This window comes from Nuphar pumila, unplaced genomic scaffold, assembly GCF_984573655.1.
Source record: "Nuphar pumila unplaced genomic scaffold, dmNupPumi1.hap1.1 HAP1_SCAFFOLD_2053, whole genome shotgun sequence".
NCBI lineage: Eukaryota > Viridiplantae > Streptophyta > Magnoliopsida > Nymphaeales > Nymphaeaceae > Nuphar > Nuphar pumila.
In genome coordinates, this window is record NW_028323829.1 from 6,464 (window position 1) to 27,180 (window position 20,717).

Below are 20,717 nucleotides of genomic sequence, written 5' to 3' on the forward strand. Positions count from 1 at the left end.
CCGCCTGATGACAGCATATGCTGATAAATCATGGTGCGTATCAGCCATCACAAATTGTACCGCAGGCTGTGCTTTAATCTGATGATGATGTTTGTACCTACGACAAAATCAATTTTGATGTATGTTGCTTGGAGTTGCCAGTGTCCATGAGGATGCGGCAGTGTTATGAAATGATACATCGTCATCATTACGTTTTGGCAGGCGCGGCCCAGGGGCATACGTCCAGGGAAGGCTATCTGAAAGTAGGCCCTCTAGCGCTTTGAGGATCGGGCGATGTCGATGCATGCGCCACCCACTTCATACAGTGCACAAATATGCCATACTCTTGAACGTCAACTCTGCCATCTGCTCTCATTTCTCACGACGCAAGACAGGACGGCCAACATTCAATGAAGCAAAGGACAGGCTAGCATGAATGCAGCAGTCCAGGCCAACGTTCTGTATGCTGTTTGTGGACACATTTTCAGCAGGGTTTAGTCGCTTCTATACACTGATGGACAACCTCGGTGATGGTTCCAACTTTGCAGTTTGTTCGAGTAACAACAGCGCTGGTTTCAGTAGCTGGTGATACATTCCACGAGACCTGTACAGCAAAGTGCGATTTGCATATCCTGACGTTGCGGGTGAGAGCGGTCAGGTACTTACTGGCTCACCAGGACACGTATATCTTTGCGCACAATCTTGTATGCCGCTTGGCACAGCTCAAGAGTGGGCTGGTGATGGCGGGGCAAGTGCACTGCTTTGGCTCCAACTTCCAGTGCGCCTCGGGTGGCGTCATTTTCACGGGGCACGTCAAGCCGAAAAAGGTGCAAGGCTGGGTCAACGGCGGCGCCGGCATCGCTGTCTCTGGCAGCATGGCATCAGCGATGCACCTGGATCGCTGCGTCGAACACTACTCCACCAAATGGCGCTACGATCAGGCTGCGCCCGACGTCGTCTTTGCCTGCTGCGGCAGGACTACCGCGGGACACGTGTACATGTTCCAGTGTGTTTCCTCTTTACTTCTGGCCAACTATATGCTGCAAGGCCCGAGGATTCGGACTCATGTTCATTATTCACCTGCAACAAGATGTAGGCATCCAATCAAATCGCGCTTCTCGATGCATCTATACTTGTGCTGTCGCACTGTTTGCATCTGTCTCAAAGTCGCTCAACAGGAGGTACATTGCGAGCCTGCAAGGTAATAAACATTTCAACAGAAATTGACCAGGATCATGGAAGGCTTCAGTGCACCTGGCAGCCTGATATTAGATTTACACCCAACAGGTAGCAAGCCACATACCAGCTTCGGCCTCTATACCAAGGGCGATCAGGACATAGCGCACTGGAAGCTGAGAGTGCTGAGAGTAGTTGATGTTGTCATGCTGACTGGCGGCCCACACATGAAGCAAATGCAGAACGGTTGCCAATGATGGTTGTTTGTTGGTTTGCAGGCATTCAGCTCTGTGAGACCTGGAAAAAAGCAGTGCTCGTGTGGACAGTTTTGGTGACACAAAGTGCACTCTAGATGCTGGGGCTCCAATTGGACAACGCGTCAGTTATCATCACATGTCGTCTCACGACCTGGGCCTCATAAGTTATGACGAGCACCGCTCAGAGCTGGCACAGCACTATGACAAGAAAACGGCTCATTACAAGGGTCGAGTTGTGACACTTTACTCCAAGGCGTAGATGATTGGCTGTTCGCTGTTGGGGGGAGGGTGGACAATATTTCCGTTCTTCCCTCACATGACTGGACAGCCGCAACTGGTGGCTGCGGTCATGGATGGGTGTGGACATTGACTGAAAATGTGTAGCCCTCACCACGTGAGAGCCACCGTCGTTGTGGTGGCAAGTGAAGCAATTTGCGCCACACCAAACAGGACGAAACGATCCTTATTGACAGGCCATCGCTTCCTGCAGCCCGTGCTGGGATCACAAGCGATGGATGACTGACTGTCATGAACGTTCATCGGTAGAGATAGATAGGTAGACTACAAGTCCATTAGCTTGCATGCTTGAGACTACACAGGTCACCAATCAGGGTGGCAAGCATGTCTAGAGTATTCCCCCTCGATTGCCCAATCAGCTGTCATTCACTGCTAAAGCATTGCTTCTAAGCTTCGGTGTGGCTTGTCGATGGCTACTTTGGCACAGCTGACAGATCAATCCGCCTCATCTGCCACGGTGATGATCACACCATAGCCCTCTGTCTTGCGCTTGTAAACAACTTGCACATGACCAGAGGCCTCGTCCAAGTAGATGTAGAAGTCGTGGTCGACAAACTGCAATTTGTCAATTGCATCCTGCACACCGTGTCCCGACATATTCAGACAATGTATGTGGCTTCTTGGCAAAAGAAGTTGCAGGCAACAAGGTCGGCTAAACTACCCAAGTAACACCCCAAGTGCGCCAAAGAAAACCATGCGCTCATGGCGCACTTCTCAGGTTGCGTATCCTTGCCGAAACAACAGAACAGCGACTATGTCAATACTGGAGTGCTGCTGCATTCACATGAGATACAACGGCAGGTACCACGGCAGAGGGACAAGTGCACACAGAAAAAGGACGTACAGCAACGCTCATTTCGTCAAGGTAGAACACTTTCGTGCGCTTGACAGAGTCAGGAAGGTCGAGCGGGCTTTTGGCCTTCTCGACTTCGTCGTCCGAGGGCGCTACGTCGTAGTCAACAGACGAGAGAACGGGGGCGACATCAGAGATGTGGGTGGAGCCCTTCTCGCCCCCGCGGCCACCAGCCCAGTTTCCGCGGGAAACCGCCTTTTCCTTCAACTTGCGCAGCGATCGCGCAAGTTTGGTCAGCCGTCACGTCGATGGCTGCATACAAGTCATCCTTGATGACCTCGGCACGAATGACGCCGTGGTGCGCTGTGCGAGCTGTCAGTTCCACCTTCTGCTGCCTGCGTGTGCAAGTTTCCGCCTCAGATACCACTTCCCCCTCTGATAGTCCAAACCCATGAACAGACCCTATAGCGAGTACACGACTTGCCTCGCTGGATAGATCAGTTCCCGAGCCTGACGAGGTAGCTTTCTGACCATGTGCATGGCAGTAATAGCGACATACCCGTAATCAACATGTGGGGACATCAGTTTAGTGTATAGCTGTGAGAATGGTTGTACTATCCATGCTCTGCCTGGCTTGTGATTCGGGTGCAGCATGTTGCAGGACAATGATAGTAAAAGGTGCCTACAGCAGCAACGTTGCAGCGGGAGAGCAACGCACTTCTCTCCCTTTCCAGCGTCCCCGCCACGAACGCTAAAGCGAATGTCCACATTGCGGACTCCGCTCTTGAATGGCTCAACGCTGGCAGCGACTTTCTTCATGGCATAGTCATGAATCGATGGCGTACCTGAACGCAACCTGGTCACTCAATGCAACACAAGCTTAAGCTTGTGCGGCAATCCCACAACGAAGCAGTGCACTGGTATTGCAAACACACCTAGGCAGGGTGGCTGCTGTACTGTTTGGGACTGCCGGGGTGCCTTGGGTTTGTGTGAGAGGCAAAATGTTGCTGACGCAATCCCAACCGCTGACATTCCAGGATATTTTTGGTGAGTGAAGGCTGTCTGTGGTGATCTGCATGCCTCTATAATCACAAATAAGCCATGCAATGCTTGGATGAAGCAAGTAATGTGCCGATCTGACAACAGCCGCGCAGCAACACCGCACGTCATCCACCTGAGTACGTGGATGAGTGCATATGCACGATTCTGTGTCACTGAATTGCTAAACACCAGAGGCCAGCAGACTACTTTTCACTTACACCTACGTGTGCTGCAAGTATTGAGTGCGGCGGCTTGCCTACTGGCTAGAGTTCTGGGGTTGCTGAACGCGCTCTTGCTCTCACTGCGTCCACGGTCATTGAACTCTTGCAATGTGTGTAAGCAGTGCCAGAGGCATATTGACAAGGAAAGTTTGTGGTCTGGCACCAACTTCTCTGCACAGCCAACAACAGGGACCGCTCAGAGTGCAGCGATGCGGCCAAACTTGCACTCCTCAACAGCTGTCGTTTGAAACACAATGTCTGATGCAAAGGACGTGAAAGCCATACCTCAATATGTCGGCCCTGAACCTGAATCCGTACATTACTAGCCTGGTCTACTGCTCCTGCCATCGCTTTGACTGCCCTACGAACAGGAGCATGAGCCCTTGCAACACAACCTGCAATGCATGGAACATTTGAGACCGGGGGGATAAGAAAGAGGCCATGAATTGTGTGGTAAGTTCCACACTTAATAAGGGGCATCATCATAAGTAGTAGTGCTACAGTCCGTGGTGTATTCGTCGTCCAAGTGTTCAAGATGGATGTAGCTCAGTCGGTGGATACATCAAACGAGACATCGTTGACTTACCAATCTTTTTTACAGAGGATGGCACATTTATAAGATAAGAATGCACCAAGTCAAGCTCGTTCAAGGAAACTGTCAGGGTCTCTGGGCATCTGACCAGGTGACCTGGATCTCGAGGTGGGTTCTTCAATCCAAAGTGATGATTGTGAAACCCCTGGACATTGATCAAAACATACGATGGTTCGTACCTATAGATATCGTTTAAAAAGCAGAGGGAAGACATCTCGTAATATCCCGAGTGGTTTCAGTTCGGGCATCAGCTCGAGACCGAAAATAATTGGATGGATCAGCCCAAAGCACCGAACATGCTCATCAAGCAAATAAGAGACCTCGATACAAATCACATAGTCCCCATATATAGGGCCATGTCGCAACACAGGGAGAGGAGTTTCGTACTGCTGCATGGTGCGGGTTGCGCAACCAGACCCTGCGTGACATGAACGCTTCACCTCGTATGATTTGTGCATGTTACATCGTCTCCAGTAAAAGTTTACTCTATTCTTATGCAGAAGATCTGCTTAAAAGCGCTCGTAACAAGTTGCTGATGTCCCTGTCACCTGTCACTTCCGACATGCATGCACCGTCGCAAACCCCAACGTATGGATGACGACAAAAACGACAGGAAGACAGGATATGCACAAGCACCGAAATAGCAAACCTTGAAAGGACCATGGGATCGGCTGCGAGAGCAGGACCAACTTGCGACGCTCATCATCTTTCCCACCTGTGACCACCACGATTGGTCTCTGCTTGGCTCTGGAGTTACGGTGTGAGTTTAACAGTAATTACAGACACCATGGATGTCCGATCTCGTCCTTCTGATTAATGCCCTTGATCATCGCACAGCCTGTGCCACAGCGACCACAACCACATTATTCAAGTGCGGTCGCCTATCTCGAGATTGCCGTGTGCACATGCACGCAACATTTACGACACCTGTAAGCGACACATTGGTGGGTCAACATTGCAATTGGAAGTCCCACGAGCACTTTACTCATTCAAGCCAGCACAGCAATGGCCTGCGCCAGATACTTGCGTACGTTCGATATCGAGGATATCCTCAGCTCGAGCGCGGATGACCTAGCTCATGTTTTGCGTCCGATTTTTGTGCGCAACATGTCAAAGGTACAAATCGATTTCTATATTGAACCATTGTCTCTGGTCACGTGAACTTGTGCCGATTCGATTGGCTGCACTCATGTACCGATTTCGGTGAAACATGTCCAAGGATATAAGGACGACTTTGGTAGAGGGTCTTGAGGAGCACTTTATCGTCCGTGTCAAGGATGACGCCTTGGAGCAATCCATCTCAGCTATCCTGCAAAGTGACGATGAGGTAGAGCCCGGTCTCCTTGCGCAGGTCATCAGGTGAACCTCGTAGGTCTCACAATTTGTGATGTCGATAAGTGTCGCAAGATACTCAAACCGAGGTGGACTGCTGGAGGCCGTGTCGCAGGACAGCGATCCGATAGTGGGTCCTCCACAGGGTGCACCCTATACGCATGGTGACAATCGTGCTGTGCTGGCCGGTGATGATTCTCAGTTCATGGACAAATTTCTAATAAAACTAACCCTTATAGAGATAGTTTTGCATGTCTCGGTCATAGACAGACATGCAAATCGTACATGACAATGGTTCGGATTCATCTCAGGTCATGAGAAGTCGCTGGAACCAAAGAAAGAGACTAGCCTAAGCATTGTCAAGCCGCTCAATTAAATTTTTATTTAATTGAGCGGCTTGACAATTTGCATTCAGATCGCCAGGAACAGCATTCAGCTAATTAGTTATCGTTGTGCCCATTGGAGAAGCCCCTTGAAACGTGTCCTGTATGGCCTTTCTTAGCCGCCTTTTGAAGGCAGCGTGTTGTACATTTCCGCGCACAGAGTGTGCCAGGTGAAGGAAGTATCTCAAACCGCATTTTTTTATGATCTTCAATGCGTGCAGGTTAGTCAGACAAAATTCCAGCTGATATTTGAATCACGGAGGGTCGGGAAGCTCACTCTGATTGATGCTGATGGGGCCAGCCATGAGTACGCGGTCACCCTCCACGATCTGCCAACAGTCGTGGAGACATACAAATCTCACAACCATGTGAATCTGGTCAAGCTCTCTGACATCGGCCAGGTGCTGACTGTGCACGCCCAAGATGAAACCACATCTTTAGATGACCTCATGACAGAGCTCAAAGCCCTAGAAGACGCTGGGGAGTTGCCACTGGAGGACCAAGACGGTATTACCTTGCCAATGCGTCAAGCGAGGTGCGTAGGTCAAAGCCTGTACTTCCATGAGCTTGATTATGTACAGCACGGTGTGCTGCAATGTCTGATAAAACAGACCGGCTCTGGGTGTGGATAAGTAAGCCTTGGTTGATGGCAAAAGCCTGCTCATCGCCTAATGACTGTGGTTCTGCAGGGCCAGGGTTTTCCGCAAGGCCTTTGATGTACCACCGGACCTGGTGCAAACTGTCGAGGATCACTTGGTGAACATCTTGAATGGTGAAGCGCCATATGGCTGGAGGTTTGAGGATGTGGAGGAGACCTATGTTGTCGACAAGAAGACTGGCAAGGGCAAATGGACTTCAAGCAGCGAAGTCTATGCAGCAGCTGCCAAGAACAAGAAGAAATCTACCCCGAAGGAGAAACCGGCAACAGCTGCACCCACTCAAGCGGAAGCAGACGATGGTCAAACCACTGACAGCGATGTGGCTTGAGGGTGAAGATGAGGGGTAGGGCTTTGTTTCAAAACACAGCGCAACAGGCTGAGCACCCTGATGTGAAACGCATTATGGGGCTTTTTTGGATTTGCTGAATTTCTTTCTGGCAAAAGACGATTAGCACGGTGCTCAGCTATGGATGTTGCAAGGCGTGTGGGATGCTGAGACCCCAGGTCACCATGCATGTGTTGCATGTGTGTTACAACGAAGCGGGAAAGCAAAGCAGAAATAAACTGCGGACGACTCAATTCAAGAACACACGAAAGAAATCAAACCAAACACACAGGAAAACAAAGAAAGAAAGGAAAGGATGCATGTGTTGCATGTTATCGCCCCTTGAAACACTCTGAGCCACTGGCATCTGTTGACAAAAACAGATGCTTCCCACATCTACAGTTCCGAATCGCAGGCTTACAGAAATAATGAACTATTGTTACAAGCGACAGGGCTGGCAAAACAGGAAAAAACACAGAAATAATGAACTTATTATCATGTGTTTGCAATTCTCATGATGCAACAAAGCAATCAGGGATTGGGCACATGTACACAGAAGGTCAACTTGCATGGCGGCCGAGGATGCAGGAGCGGCAGAAGAGCCCTGAAAAGTAACAGACTTGGGTGCCTTCACCAGCCAAAGTCAACAGAAGCAAACTAACGTTTAAGTGTGGACAAGCATACAGTTTGCTGGCTCGCATGTGGCATGTGTGCCATCACCATCAAACGCAAGCAATCACATCGTGTTCAAGCAAATTGCAATCAGTGACTCTCCGACGTGGCCAGCTGGCGAGATGCAACTAGAATAACACTACGAACCACATCCTGCCCTTTTTTGCATTTTCTGGGCCAACACGTTTGCGTTCTACCATTACTCTTGCTTCATGTACTTGTCGAAGCCAAGATCCATGGCATCCGCAAGCAGCTGAGACATCTCTTTGGCATGCCACTCGCCAAAACCAGTTGCTGTTGCTGCCGACGCCGGCCGGCCAGCATACAGCAAGCGGCCGGTGGTGGGCCGTCCCAGCTCGTGCATGCATGTTTCAAGGCGCATCTGACAGTGCCAGTACGCACCCATGTTCATGGGCTCCTCTTGGCACCACATCACCTGCAAGCATTTGTCACATCAAGCCTGGCTCATCAAGCATGCAGTTTGACAGAGTCATGCTATGCAAAGCTCCACTTGCTGGATATGCCAGATATGAGACTTTCAGAAATTCAGCCTGTCCTGTTGTGGTCTGCCTGATTCCGAAATATAACGAGAGAAGTCTCATGACAACTTACCAATGCAAGACTAGTGAGGCTGGACAGCCTCACTGTCCAGTTCGTGCTGACTGCTCTGCCTGTCTATGTCGTGTAGTTTTGCATACGCATTATACATCGCTGAAATGTTTAGAATGCAAAACGGCAGCAATACAGCTCCCTCTAGGCAGTGCTGGATATCCAGGCAGGGCACACCTGGGCGTTGGGATAGCGCTTCATCTCACGCATGACGAGATCGAAGGGGAACGGAGCCAGCTGCTCAATGCGGCAAACGGCGATCTTGCCGACGTTGTTGGTCTTCTCGCGAGCTTCTTCCAGCTCATAGTAGACTTTTCCGGAGCAGAAAACGACACGCTCGATCTCAGGGCGCGGCTCAGGGTTGGGGAGCGATCTGTCTCGGAGGTGTCCATGACGAGGCGCTTGAAGCGCACTCCGACGATGTTGGGGTCATCGGCCTTGTCATCAAACTCCAGCAGAGGGGAGCGCGCCTTTGGATGGCGAAGCAGGTTCTTGGGAGAGAAGATGATGAGCGGCTTGCGGAACGATCTGTGGATCTGCACAAAAACATGGTCCTAGATCTAACATTCACAAGTCGAGGGGCAAGCGTGTGTCCAGCCGTGTGAATTATCGTCGTCAACGCCATCCAGCATGTCATACTCCGTCAGACTCTGAGCAACGATGCTGTGGTGTTGTTTGCAAGGTAACGGAGACGGCGATGCAGCAGCGTGAGGAAAGGCAAGGAGGCAGGGGCAGCACACCTGGCGGCGGAGCACGTGGAAGTAGTTGGCAGGCGTGGTGCAGTTGACAACCTGCCAGTTGACTTTTTGGATCTGCGAGCCAAGGTGGCCGCCCGTGAACCAGAGCTTCTCGTCGATGGGCGGCACGACATACGGGTCCTCGTCACACATCTGCAAGAAGCGCTCCATGCGGGCGCTCGAGTGCTCTGGGCCCTGCCCATCGTAGCCATGTGGAAGCAGTACTGTCAGGCCCGCCTGTCGCAGCCACTTGGCCTCGCCGGACGACACAAACTGGTCGAAGATGATCTGCATGGGCAGCAACCTTGTGTAAAGCTGGGCTCGTCGTTGTTGAGGTCTGATAGGTTCTACTCTGGCATCTTCACATCTCATGCTTCACCTCATCGGCGCTATCTGTGATATGAGGTTATATGTGCTGATGATACCAGATTGTCATTAAATCTACTCAGGATCATGAGTTCCAAGTATTAGGTGTTTCGATCCTCAGGCGTTCAGACTCCAGCGGTGCAGCGATGTGCAGGAGAGCAAGACGCCCTTCCAGCCGCCTCCGGGAACAACGACCCCAAAGGATCACCTATTTCAGCAGAGCAGCAGATACACAGCAAGAAGGCGCACCACAAATGCAAGCACAAGATTAGTCGGGTGACAGTTTACAACAAGCAGCAAGCGCAAGTACTGGAATTGCGAGTTAGGAGATGTACCTGAGCGCCATTGGCGAAGTCACCAAACTGCGCCTCCCACAGCACAAGGGAGTTGGGATTCTCCAGGCAGTAGCCGAGCTCGTAGCCAAGGACGCCGAACTCGGAGAGAGAGGAGTTGCAGACGGTGAACATGCCTGGCTTCTGGCCCATGTCGGACACGCTGTCGAGGCTGCAGTGCTTGGCTCCGCTCTCCTGGTCCGTGATGACGGCGTGACGGTGCGAGAATGTCCCACGCTCCACATCCTGCAACACGTGGAGTTGTTCACACTCCTGCTCGGGTGGCAATGGACAGGAAAGGAACTGCTATGTATGCAGAAATGAGAGTGATTCAACTTCCCATGGGAAAGTCTAACTCCGACTTATGCATTGTTTGATAAACTTTCCATTTAAGTACCTAAGGGCGCATGGTTGCCAAGCACAGCACCACATGTCACAGAAACATGGGAGCTGTCGTCTCCTATTGAGATCCTCTTGTGTGAGGCCTTGGGTAGTGCTTTCTTTCTGATATGATGTGGAGGCCTTCCAGAGCTTCAGTGAATCAGCGTTCAGCACCGCAGCCAGTACCTGGACACCGTCAAGCACAATGTGGCGAGGTGATCAGTTGTGCGGCACGGCAGAATCTGCAAGTGTGAAAAGCGTCACCTGGCCCGACAGGCGCACGTGGTTACCCTCCGCAACGAGGGTCCCAAAAGCGAGGGCCTCAGCCATAGCCCAGTCCACCAGAGAGTTCTCGTCTGCCAGCATTTGCTGGCGGGCGCCATACACCTTCTCGATCTGCCGGTGCGCTTTGAAACCCTCGGGGATGGTGGTGATTGTGCTGCCGACGCTCTGCAGCATGTCCGTGGAGACTCCGGTGTTGCGAATGCGGGACTTTTGAGCAGGGGACATGAAGCCGGACCACACGGAAGCGAGCCAGTCTCGTGGCTTGGGCTTGTAGTCCTTGGCGGCGTCAAACTCGGCTTGCAGGATGCCCTGAACGCGGTTGTGGATGTCACGAACGGCCTCCTCTGTGACGGTGCCCTCCTGCACCAGGCGGTCCACGTACCGCTGGTGTGCGTTCCTGTGCTTCTTGATAACCTGCATGCCAAGCGATCTGTCACGCCAAGTACTATGGTTGCCCTGCCCGTAAGGATACAGTAGCGTGAGCGACAGATACCTCAACATCACCACAGATACCACAGAATGCCACTTATTGCACAGCAAAGACAGCAATGCCTCGTCTGAGCTGGTTAGCGTGCAAGCTGCTGATACAGGTTGTCAAGATGCGGTCAGAACCCTACCTTGTACATGAGAGGCTGAGTGAACATGGGCTCATCGATTTCGTTGTGGCCGTACTTGCGGTAGCACACGAGATCCACGACCACGTCGGTGTGGAAGGTCTGGCGATACTCAGCAGCGAGCTCGCACACACGAGTGACAGCCTCCACGTCGTCTCCGTTCACATGGAAGATGGGTGCATCAATCGCTCTGGCCACATCTGTGCAGTACGGCGAGCTGCGGGAGTCGCGAGGGTCAGTTGTGAATGCCACCTGGTTGTTAACCACCAGGTGGATGCAGCCACCGACCGTGTAGTCCGGAAGCTGGCTCATGTCCAGAGTCTCATACACAATACCCTGCGCCACAATTAATTATGATTCGTGCGAGCTCATGACCGACCTCAACTTTGCTGGGACTGTGACAGCGAAGCTTGTGCAACGCTATGCGTAAGACCATTTTGTACACTAAGTTCTACGACGAACTGCGTGCGGTGCGAAGCTCACGAAATCGTGTCCGTGCCCATGATGAGTCGGAAGTGCGACATTTGAGGCACACACACAACCAAGCAAATGAGGCGGCAATTCTCCTCGCTCATCAGGTACTAAGAGGTTAGTCGCAATCGAGAGTGAAGTCAATGACTGCCACAGCAACATCCCACCCCCTGTTTGCAACACCCATATACCACAAAATGCTTTACTCGGGCAACGACGCAATCACAGTGGTGCTTGGGGCTCGTGCAGGCAAACGCCGTCTTGTTGAGCCCAAACTGCAGCAACAACATGACACACACTGTTGGGGGTGCTATCGGGGCTCACCTGGCCTGAAAATGCCCCGTCACCGTGCAACAGAATTGGCATGGTGCCCTTGCGCTCGCGGTCGCCCTCGTAGAACTGCTTAGCGCGGCATTTGCCCAGCACCACAGTGTTCACCGCCTCCAGATGCGAAGGGTTGGCCATCAGCGACATGTGCACCTTCTTGCCGTTGACTGTGGGACGGTCGTAGGATGTTCCGAGATGATATTTGACATCTCCAGACCCTGCATCCTAATCGCTGTCTACAACTGTTCGCACGCTGCGACAGCCAGCTTTTTGAACAAGTGCTATTCCTGGAAGAAGCAGGAAAGATGCACACCCCCCGCGGCAATGCCAATGCACAGATTCAATGCACTCAACATTGCTGACCCGAACCCTCCTGCACACCCCTTTTTTGTGCTCGTTATAATTTCAGAGCTCTCATGCATCAAACCTGACCCTCAAGCCGAGCACGAAAGCATCCGCATGTATGTGCTTGTAGTCAGATGAAGTGTCAGCAAACGATGCTTGACTCAACGGCGTGTCTGATGAGGGACGCACCAAGGTACTCATCTTGGCGCATGCCGGAAGTCATTTTGCCGGCAAACTCATGAAAGATCTGACTCAACGGCTTGCGGACGACATTGCCGAGGATGTTGAGGCGGCCACGGTGAGGCATCCCGATCACAACGTTGGAGACACCCAGGTCCGCGGCCTTGTCGATGAGGGCCTTCATACCCGGCACGAGCGCCTCTGCGCCCTCCAGGCCAAAGCGCTTAGCGGCCGCGTACTTGTTCGAGAGGAACGTTTCAAACATGTCGGACCATGCGACACGGTCCAGCATGCGCATCTTGCTCTCCTTGTCGAAGGAGTACTTGTGTGGGGTCTCAATGCGTGAGCGGAGCCAGTTGCAGACGTCACGGTTTGGAATGTGCATGTACTGCACACACAAAGTTGAATTCATCACTTGCATCGCGTAATTGGCGTGTCCAAGGTGTATCTGCATCACGCTGACCCAAGCACCGTTGCAGCCATCAGCTGCTTCTGCGTTGCTAACGCTGGGTGGGACTGTGCCATCAACCAAATGTCGAGCGATGCACGCTGATGCGCACTTAACACTGATAGGCTTGACATTCTTGGACCGCGTTCTGTCGCTGAAATATCCGTGGTTCATACCAATAAATTAAATTCATCACGAAGCAAGGATGCTGCATTCAAAAGGTAAATGTAATGTATCACTAGCTGGCTACCAGCCTGGGTGTGGAGATGTCGGAGTGATCCTTGCAAGCGGAGTGACAATGTCAGGTCCGAAATATCAGCACCTTTGACATGCGCACGCAAGCAGAACAGGCATGTGCACACCTCATAACCGATGGTGCTGCAGTAAGCACCCTTCAGCTCTGCAATGATGCTGCGCAGAGTGCGGACAGGGCGCTTCTCGTTCAGGAACCCAGACATGTTCCAAGAGCCAATGAAGAACCTGAGAAACAGGAAACCATCAGTACATGTCACGCAAAAGGAGCAGCTTCAGGCCTCAATCCCTGAAAACAAACAAAGGTTGTCATTAAGGCTGCGTTGTCATTTCACAACACCACAGCATGCAAGCAGAAAGACTTCAAAAATGAGTGCATGCAGCATTGCTGACAGCCGAAATGCTCATTGAGAAACCCATCACGCGGTGCGAACAGACAGGCATGGTGTGCAGCAGACGACGCACTCGCGGTCCATGTCGTCCTCTGTAAATCCATAAAGAGCAGGGTCCAGCACCGGATGCGTGGGCCGTATCCATAGGCCCAGCGGATCCAAATCAGCAGCAAAATGGCCAGCAACCTGTGACAGCAGTTTGGATTGCATCAGCACATTGCCATACTCCTTACAGGCACAGTCACAAGTCACGCTGCAAATGCAGCAACTGCAGAATACCCCGCCAACATCACACCCCGACAGGCAGCGGAAACAGGCACTGTGAGTGCCCAAGGCTGCTATCCGTGGCACATCCGTGCAATTGGGCACCTGTGCGTGATACACAGATGCGATGATGAGTATCAACGGGTAAGCGCGGTACAATTGCTTTGATGGTGCACGCCGGAGACATGTGATGATTGCCAGCGTTGACTGTTGGACAGGACCCGTACGCTGGCACAGGAACAATGCAACGCGATTATCATTCATCAACAGATGCGAACCCATAAGTAACATGTCAATACGGTCACTTCTGCCGCGAAAAGTAGAAATTGAGCTATGCCCACAGCCATGCCTTGCATTTTCCGAAATGAGACGGCTCGTACCTGATAAGCTCTCACAAGCAAGAGCAATCGCATCGACTCCTGAATCGTCTGGCTGGAAACTGCCGCAGCGGTCAGCGGAGACATTGTCGGAGGAGATTTTCCATACTGGAAAGCGTGGAATGCTTCCGAAATGGTTTCAGGTTGTATTCCACGGTCTGCAACTTCGAAGTGTGTCAGCCCTGGCACGTAAATAGCCGCAACGGCAGACATGTCCAGCGAGGCTACAAACTTCTGCTGATCGCTTGCAATCCTCAAACAAGAAGCATACCGATGCTTTTGAAGAATCCTGCCCATGTGCCATCAACACTGCTAGGGTCCTCCTTGTATCGTCGTTCAAGCTCCTCAAGATAAGAGCTAGAGGTACCGTCAAGAAAATTGTCGGTCATCTTCGAAAGAGGTACAGGCTGTGGCTTTGCTGCTTTGCATGACAACACGCTGGTATGCAGCAAGGCACTGGAACATTGTGCATACTGCTGCCACAACAGCTGCACAGAGCGCCGTTTCACGAACGAGAACATATTATCTGACTCACCTGCAAAGTACTGAAGATATGGCTAAAGCAAAATTGGAGTGAGGACAACGAGACATGACAGGCACGCACGCCACGACAGGCTGCAGCCACGACACAACCCCACTTTGAACTCGACAAACACGACCGCTGCCGGTGCTTGGGTTGGACACATGGAATTGAGAGGCAACGAGTGTTTCAAGCACCGAGGCTGTACGCCCCTGGAAGAGTGGACTTTCGGCATTGTCAATCCAACAGCTATCCAAGATAGAACGCACAGTCATATTTGCATGATGTATAACCAGCACATGCCTTCCATTCCGCCCTATCGGAGCTTCGCAATACTCCCTGACAGGATCCCTGTTCTCACATGTCGTCTCAATGCCGTCATCGGGTGTCTGTAGTGCCATGATGGGAATCCGTGTTTCGTATGCATTGGTCTGTCGTAATCTCGATTGTACCAGACAAGCGCGTGCGTTAATCCTGCGAGGTTCTTGAGTTCACCGTTTGTATCAGATGGGTTTGCTTGAGGATCCATGCGCGCAGCGTGTTGTCCAAGGGGCGGGATTAGGTGCAGCCCTTGGGGCGACTGTCGGTACGCTGCGTTGCTGTCATTTGTGACCCCTTGTGTACCGCGGTTGATTTTTAAACAGCCTTGTGTGCAGGCTCTCTTTGGTCAACGTATGACGCGTTTCAGGCGAAGGTGTGCATCAATACGTGCCTGCTCTGCGTGGCCTTCGTTGCACGGTTGATTGCTGGCATCATGCTGGTGCATGCATGCATAAAGGGCATACGCGAGAGCACATGATACTGGTGGCAGTTTGTTGACAGATACGCATTGGTCATGATTGGCGGGGTTTTGAGGGATGTTTGGTTCATCCCCGAAAAACACAGGGTTCGTGCAGATCCCAGGGCTGTACAAACTTCGGCACATTGGACAATTCACGCTACAATCATCCGTGGTACGCTCGAACGTTTTGTGTGGATTCATGCGTTCGTTGTTCATCCTAATTGGTGTGCTGATTTGGTGAGCCTGTATGCTATTCAGGCAATTCAGATCGTTCTGGCATCAAGCACCATCCCAACCACCCGGGCCCTCACTAGATCAGCTTCTTGATTTGGCCACCATGGCGACTTATGAACTTTCGAGAACAATGGATTCATCGCTGTGCCTCTCACCCTGTACATGGATGAACATGAACATATGGGTGGCCGGCAACAAGAGTCTTACAACAGGTTGGTGATGATGTATCTTTTTAGTTGGTTGGTAATGGTGACCCAAATGTGGGAAGAAGTGGCATATGTGGAATAAGCATCTGATATACGTCAACCATCGAAAGAAGTGGGTTTTATTCGTTGAAAAGAACTAGGTTGATGCGCATAGCCTGATATGCGCAATCCCAGGCCCGTAAACCTTTAATGATGGCAGCCTGATGCACTTCATCGATACGGGGGAACTTTGAATGTGAGGAGGGTATGCAGGCTTTTGGCGTCCTGGTCGGCACAGGGTCGCTTTTGCAATGCTGGCGATAAGTCGTCACATGGCCTTGTGGGACTCTCGTCCAGATGAAGATCTCTTTCTTGTGGGACACCAGCACAAAAGGGACCCGTGACAAACCAAGCAATACCATCCTTGCCTACGTCTACAGTTAGCCAGGCAAGCGTGGAATCAGAATGGGAGATCGGGCGCCCAAGCAGGAGCATTCGTGGACATGCAGTGAGCCTGACATTGTTGCCTCATTGCGGACTTGTCTAGCTGACGGCGTCGACATTATGTATGCATGGTGTTTAGATGGTCGCGACGTCATCAACTACTGTATCATTATCTCAAGTTGTACAGAATGTGGGCCTCGTGACACTTGTTCGCTGAATGACAGGATTTCCATTGTGCTCTGGGACGGGCTAAACGACATGTTTTTCATTTTGCTCTAGGTCAGCGGGCATGTGATGCAAAGTACAAACCTGTGTACCCTAAGCTTGAGGCATGTGTCTGATGTTTTACCATCTGCGATATATATTTTGCGATGTCATCAGTTAGATTCAGAATCGTTCCCATCACTAGTGCATCCACGGAGACCGGCAACTTCAAGTGCAAAGTGGCCCTCGAATTTGCCATTACAATCACTTGAAGCAATTGTAACACGCCCTAATTGCAGGCCAGCTGACCAAGCATGTCTTCAGAGATCAGGATCACAATAAACGAAGGTCATCCACAGCTACCAGACATCACCAATCACCAATCTTGATAGTCCAGTTGAGATAACCTTGTGGCCCATACTCTGTGTCATGAGATCGATTCCCAACAGAGATTCTAGTGTAGCCACACAACACTGCCTCGCATATCTGACCACGTCAAAAGACATGATAACCTTCTGACAATGGTGACCATAGAACCAGACAGTCTAACATATCAGGCTGCTTGGATTTAATCTTGGTGTTTGTGTCCTTCAACTTTTTTTAACATGGTCACAGGCGGTTCAAGAAACAAGAAACAATCTGAATGCTCATCACAGTCTTTACAATAGTAGTGTGCAGGGAAACATATCTCCTCGTGGCCTGAAGTCAGCAGGCAACTTTGTGGAGCAAAGTTGCTAGTCCAAACACGCATTATGGTACGAGCCTCGACAGACTGTGCCAGACACATAATGGCAAGGCATGGTGGCTGGTCATTGATGCATCCCCATTGAACATTCTGCATCCGCGGAGTTGGACAGATAGCTGTCAACCTGCTTACTCTGCAGGTTATAAAACAAGGCCTTGACCCACCCATGCAAGGTGTCGGCACGCATAACTATGCATGAAGCTTGCAGGACACTTGCTCAGAAGAGGTCCGATCGTTCCTGGAAGACTGGTTGGAGCGCTTGACCTTGATAAGGCGCTTTCTGATATCCTCACGACTGCCTCCTCCATACGTCTGCTTCTTTTCTGACAGACGTTGAGAAACCTGCAAAAGGCTCCTGACTGTTGACATCATGCGTCAAAGGATGCCACAGTGGGCACCGTTTCCAGCAGCAGTCAGCACGCACGCTGCAGGCAACAAACCATTTAGCACACGTGTTGCCCAAACTACTGGCTAGGGAACCGCGCATTTCCCTGTCTCACTTCCCAAAAATGTCCACATTTCAAGACATTGGCAAATGTGAAGGACAAATCATGAAAGAAACGCAGCATTATAGTGAGGAAGTGCCTGCTCCTTTTGGAAACCTCGATGGCAGATGGTACTTTTAATGGCAACGTTGTGTGGTGAGTATGTTAGGTTACCCTAGAACCAGTGGGATGAGAGAATGGATGCACAAATCTGAATCATTGGCCTTCTTGCATGCCCACATATAGTCTACCTTGTCGACTTGGTTCGTGCCTCATGCAATCCCAAGAGCGCCTACCCTTACCACTTCAGCCATCAGTCAGATAGGCACATTCAGACTATCCTATTAGCTACAAAACAATAGGCAATGGACAAATCACTTGAAATTGAAGTGTCCACACGTAGTACTTGGAGTTGCCAATGTTTGTGTGGATGCAATAGTGTTGTGACAAGACACATCATCATCATACCATGATTCATACGTGCTCAATTCAGCACGTCACCATGCAACGACAATTTAAGGGCGCCAGAAGGGCGCCCAACGCTTCAAGGCAAATGCAGTGCGCAAGCACGCACTTGCATCGGCATATGAGCACATATGCACATGTGCATGCCGCAAACATGTCATCACGAGGGCAATCGTACCGCCTGAGGAACCTGCGGCATTTCCACTAGTCCAGGCAAGGTTTCTTAGGGGCACGAGCGTGGTGCCTGTAGCCCGGATCACCCACGACCAAGCCGGCTTGCTTCTCCTGCTGGGGGTAAGCCTCCACAGCGTCTGCCTCCCTCTCGTGCCGCTGCGTCTTCACCTGGCACATCTGTTCCTGCAGCAAGCCGCCTTTGTTGGCATGAGTGACAAACTTGCAGCGAAGCTGTGTGCAGAGACGAGAAGACATCGCAGAAATAACAACTTGTTTGACCCATCGACCAGCAAATGATGATGATGATGATGTAAGCTTTTGCCATGGCTAACTCGCCGTGTTAGGAACCATGGAATACTACGACAATGAAATACACCAGCCCACAAACGTTGGCGTAGACCATGGGCGCGAATCAATGGAATACAAGGGTATCCAAGCACCGTCTCGACCGACGCAGTCAATTGCTATCCATGATGATGATGATGCTGATGTATATCATGTATCTTTTGGTTGAGGTTCTGTTGAGTTCTTGCTGGGTATGGTTCCGCTGTTGCGGTGCCATCACCAGCCGCGCTTCCCCTGTCGCGGCCTGGTTTCTGCTTTCTTTTTAGTTTTGTAGCTTTCCGTTGCTTCCCGCTTCGTTGCGCTCGCGCTTTTTGCTTTTGCTCTGCGTCGTTTCTGGTTTGCGGCGTTGTTAGGGTGGTGCCGCTGTCGCAGTGCCCTCGCCAGCTGCGCTTTTCTTTCCGCAGTCTAGCTCCTGTTTCCCTGTTAGTTTTTTTTTGCTTTCTGTTTCTTCCTGCTTCCTGCTTCGTTGCGCCCGCGTTTTGCTTCTGCTCGGCGTGGTTTCTGGCCTGTAGCGTTGTTGCGGTGGTGTAGCTGTCCTGTGCCCTCGCCAACTGCGCTTTCCTTGCCGCAGCCTGGCTTGCGTTTTCCTTTTTTTTTTGTGCTGCTGCTTTTCGTTGCTTCTGCAACGTGTTGTCTGGGCTTTGAGCTTCTGCTTAGCGGCGTTCCTGCTTTGTGGCCTTGTCAGGGTGTCCCTTTTGTGGAGCCCTCGCCAGCGGCGCTTTCCTTTTCGCGCCTTCGCCTCTTCCTTGTCTTGTTCTTTTTTTTCCTGTTTCCCTTTCCTGCGTTTTGCTGCTTTTCGCAGCGCTTCGCCTGTTCTGTGGCTTTTTAGCGTTGTCGCTTTTCGCCGCTCCCTTCAGGTTCCCTTGCCTGCTGGTTTTTCGCCGTTTTCGGCCCTTGCGCCCCGGCTTTGCGCCTTTGCTCTTGTTCCCGCTGTCTTGCGATTCGTCTCCTAGCCTGTTTCTTGTTCAGCGGTTTGGTGCGGCCCTGGTGACGGGATTCTACGTTAATGGAGCAGCCTCCGTCCCTTAGCCAGCGTGCGTGCCCACGCTGATAGCCTGTTTTCCCTTGCGTGCCTGCGTCGTCCCTTAGGGCTCCTGCGAGGCGTGTTGTTTCCCGTCTTGCGTGTTTTTTTTTTCCCTGTTCCGGTTCCTGCTTCTGTCTTGCTGCTCAGTCACTGAGCCTCAGTGATAGCGGCTCCCGGGTCTGGTTTGCCGCCTTCAGCATGGCTCTCCAGTGCCCTGTCGAAGGCTGCCGCACCATTCGGGCGCAAAACTACGCGCTGCTGCCTCACGTGCGGGACAAACACGCAGCAGCAGTTCTCTCTACCTGGCAGCTGCAATCCATGAACGCCACTTAGCCGTCATTGCAATGTCCTGAAATCCGCCTCACATGGCAGGCACGTTTGCCGACAGGACGTTGCACCTCAGCCGCTCCCTCAGGTACCACAGGTCATTCCACCGCCGCTTCGCCCTCGCCGTGCTGCCGCCGCCGCCGCCATGCTGCCGCCACCACCTCCGCTGCCACCGCCGCCATGCTGCCGCCACCACCTCCGCTGCCACCGCCGCCGCCCTTGCCCCACGCTGACCAAGCGCTTGAAGAAGCAGACCACGCGCTTGAGGCCGCTCCACCGCAGTTGCCTCCGCCACCTCCCATACCTCAGGTTCCTCGCCCTCCTGCCGCCGTTCGCCCGAGCCGCACTGTGCCGTTTCAAGCACGAGAGCAATGGACGAAGACCGTCAAACGCTCAGTCGAGGAAGTCCTAGTGGCCACATCGATCGCCGCGCCGAAAACGACATCGTCGCAGCCTTCTCTGCCCTCCTGAAACTGCCCTCACGGGCGTTGACAGATCCTGGCTCGTCCAAGGGACGGGCTCGGCGCACTCGCACTCGCCTGCAACGCATCGACAACGGGGAAAACGCGGATGACGCTGACATCGAGGTCAACAACGGCTCGCAACGTCGCCCGCGTAGGCCTCAGCACCCCAAGTACCAAGTGGCTGCTCGCGCCCACCTCTTGCTCACACTCGGT

The 20,717-nt window shown here is 52.0% G+C and overlaps 1 long non-coding RNA gene and 1 pseudogene across 1 annotated transcript; both read right to left on the reverse strand.

Annotated features, from left to right (window-relative positions):
• Window positions 1-4,047: 4,047 nt before the first annotated feature.
• Window positions 4,048-5,133, reverse strand: LOC149808891 (uncharacterized). Its single transcript, XR_016429995.1, has 3 exons — window positions 5,006-5,133; window positions 4,744-4,774; window positions 4,048-4,159 (listed from the first exon to the last, which is right to left on the reverse strand). It is a non-coding gene; the product is annotated as an uncharacterized LOC149808891 (long non-coding RNA).
• A 2,254-nt stretch (window positions 5,134-7,387) lies between these two features.
• LOC149808892 (uncharacterized) lies at window positions 7,388-20,187 on the reverse strand (annotated as a pseudogene).
• Window positions 20,188-20,717: the final 530 nt, after the last annotated feature.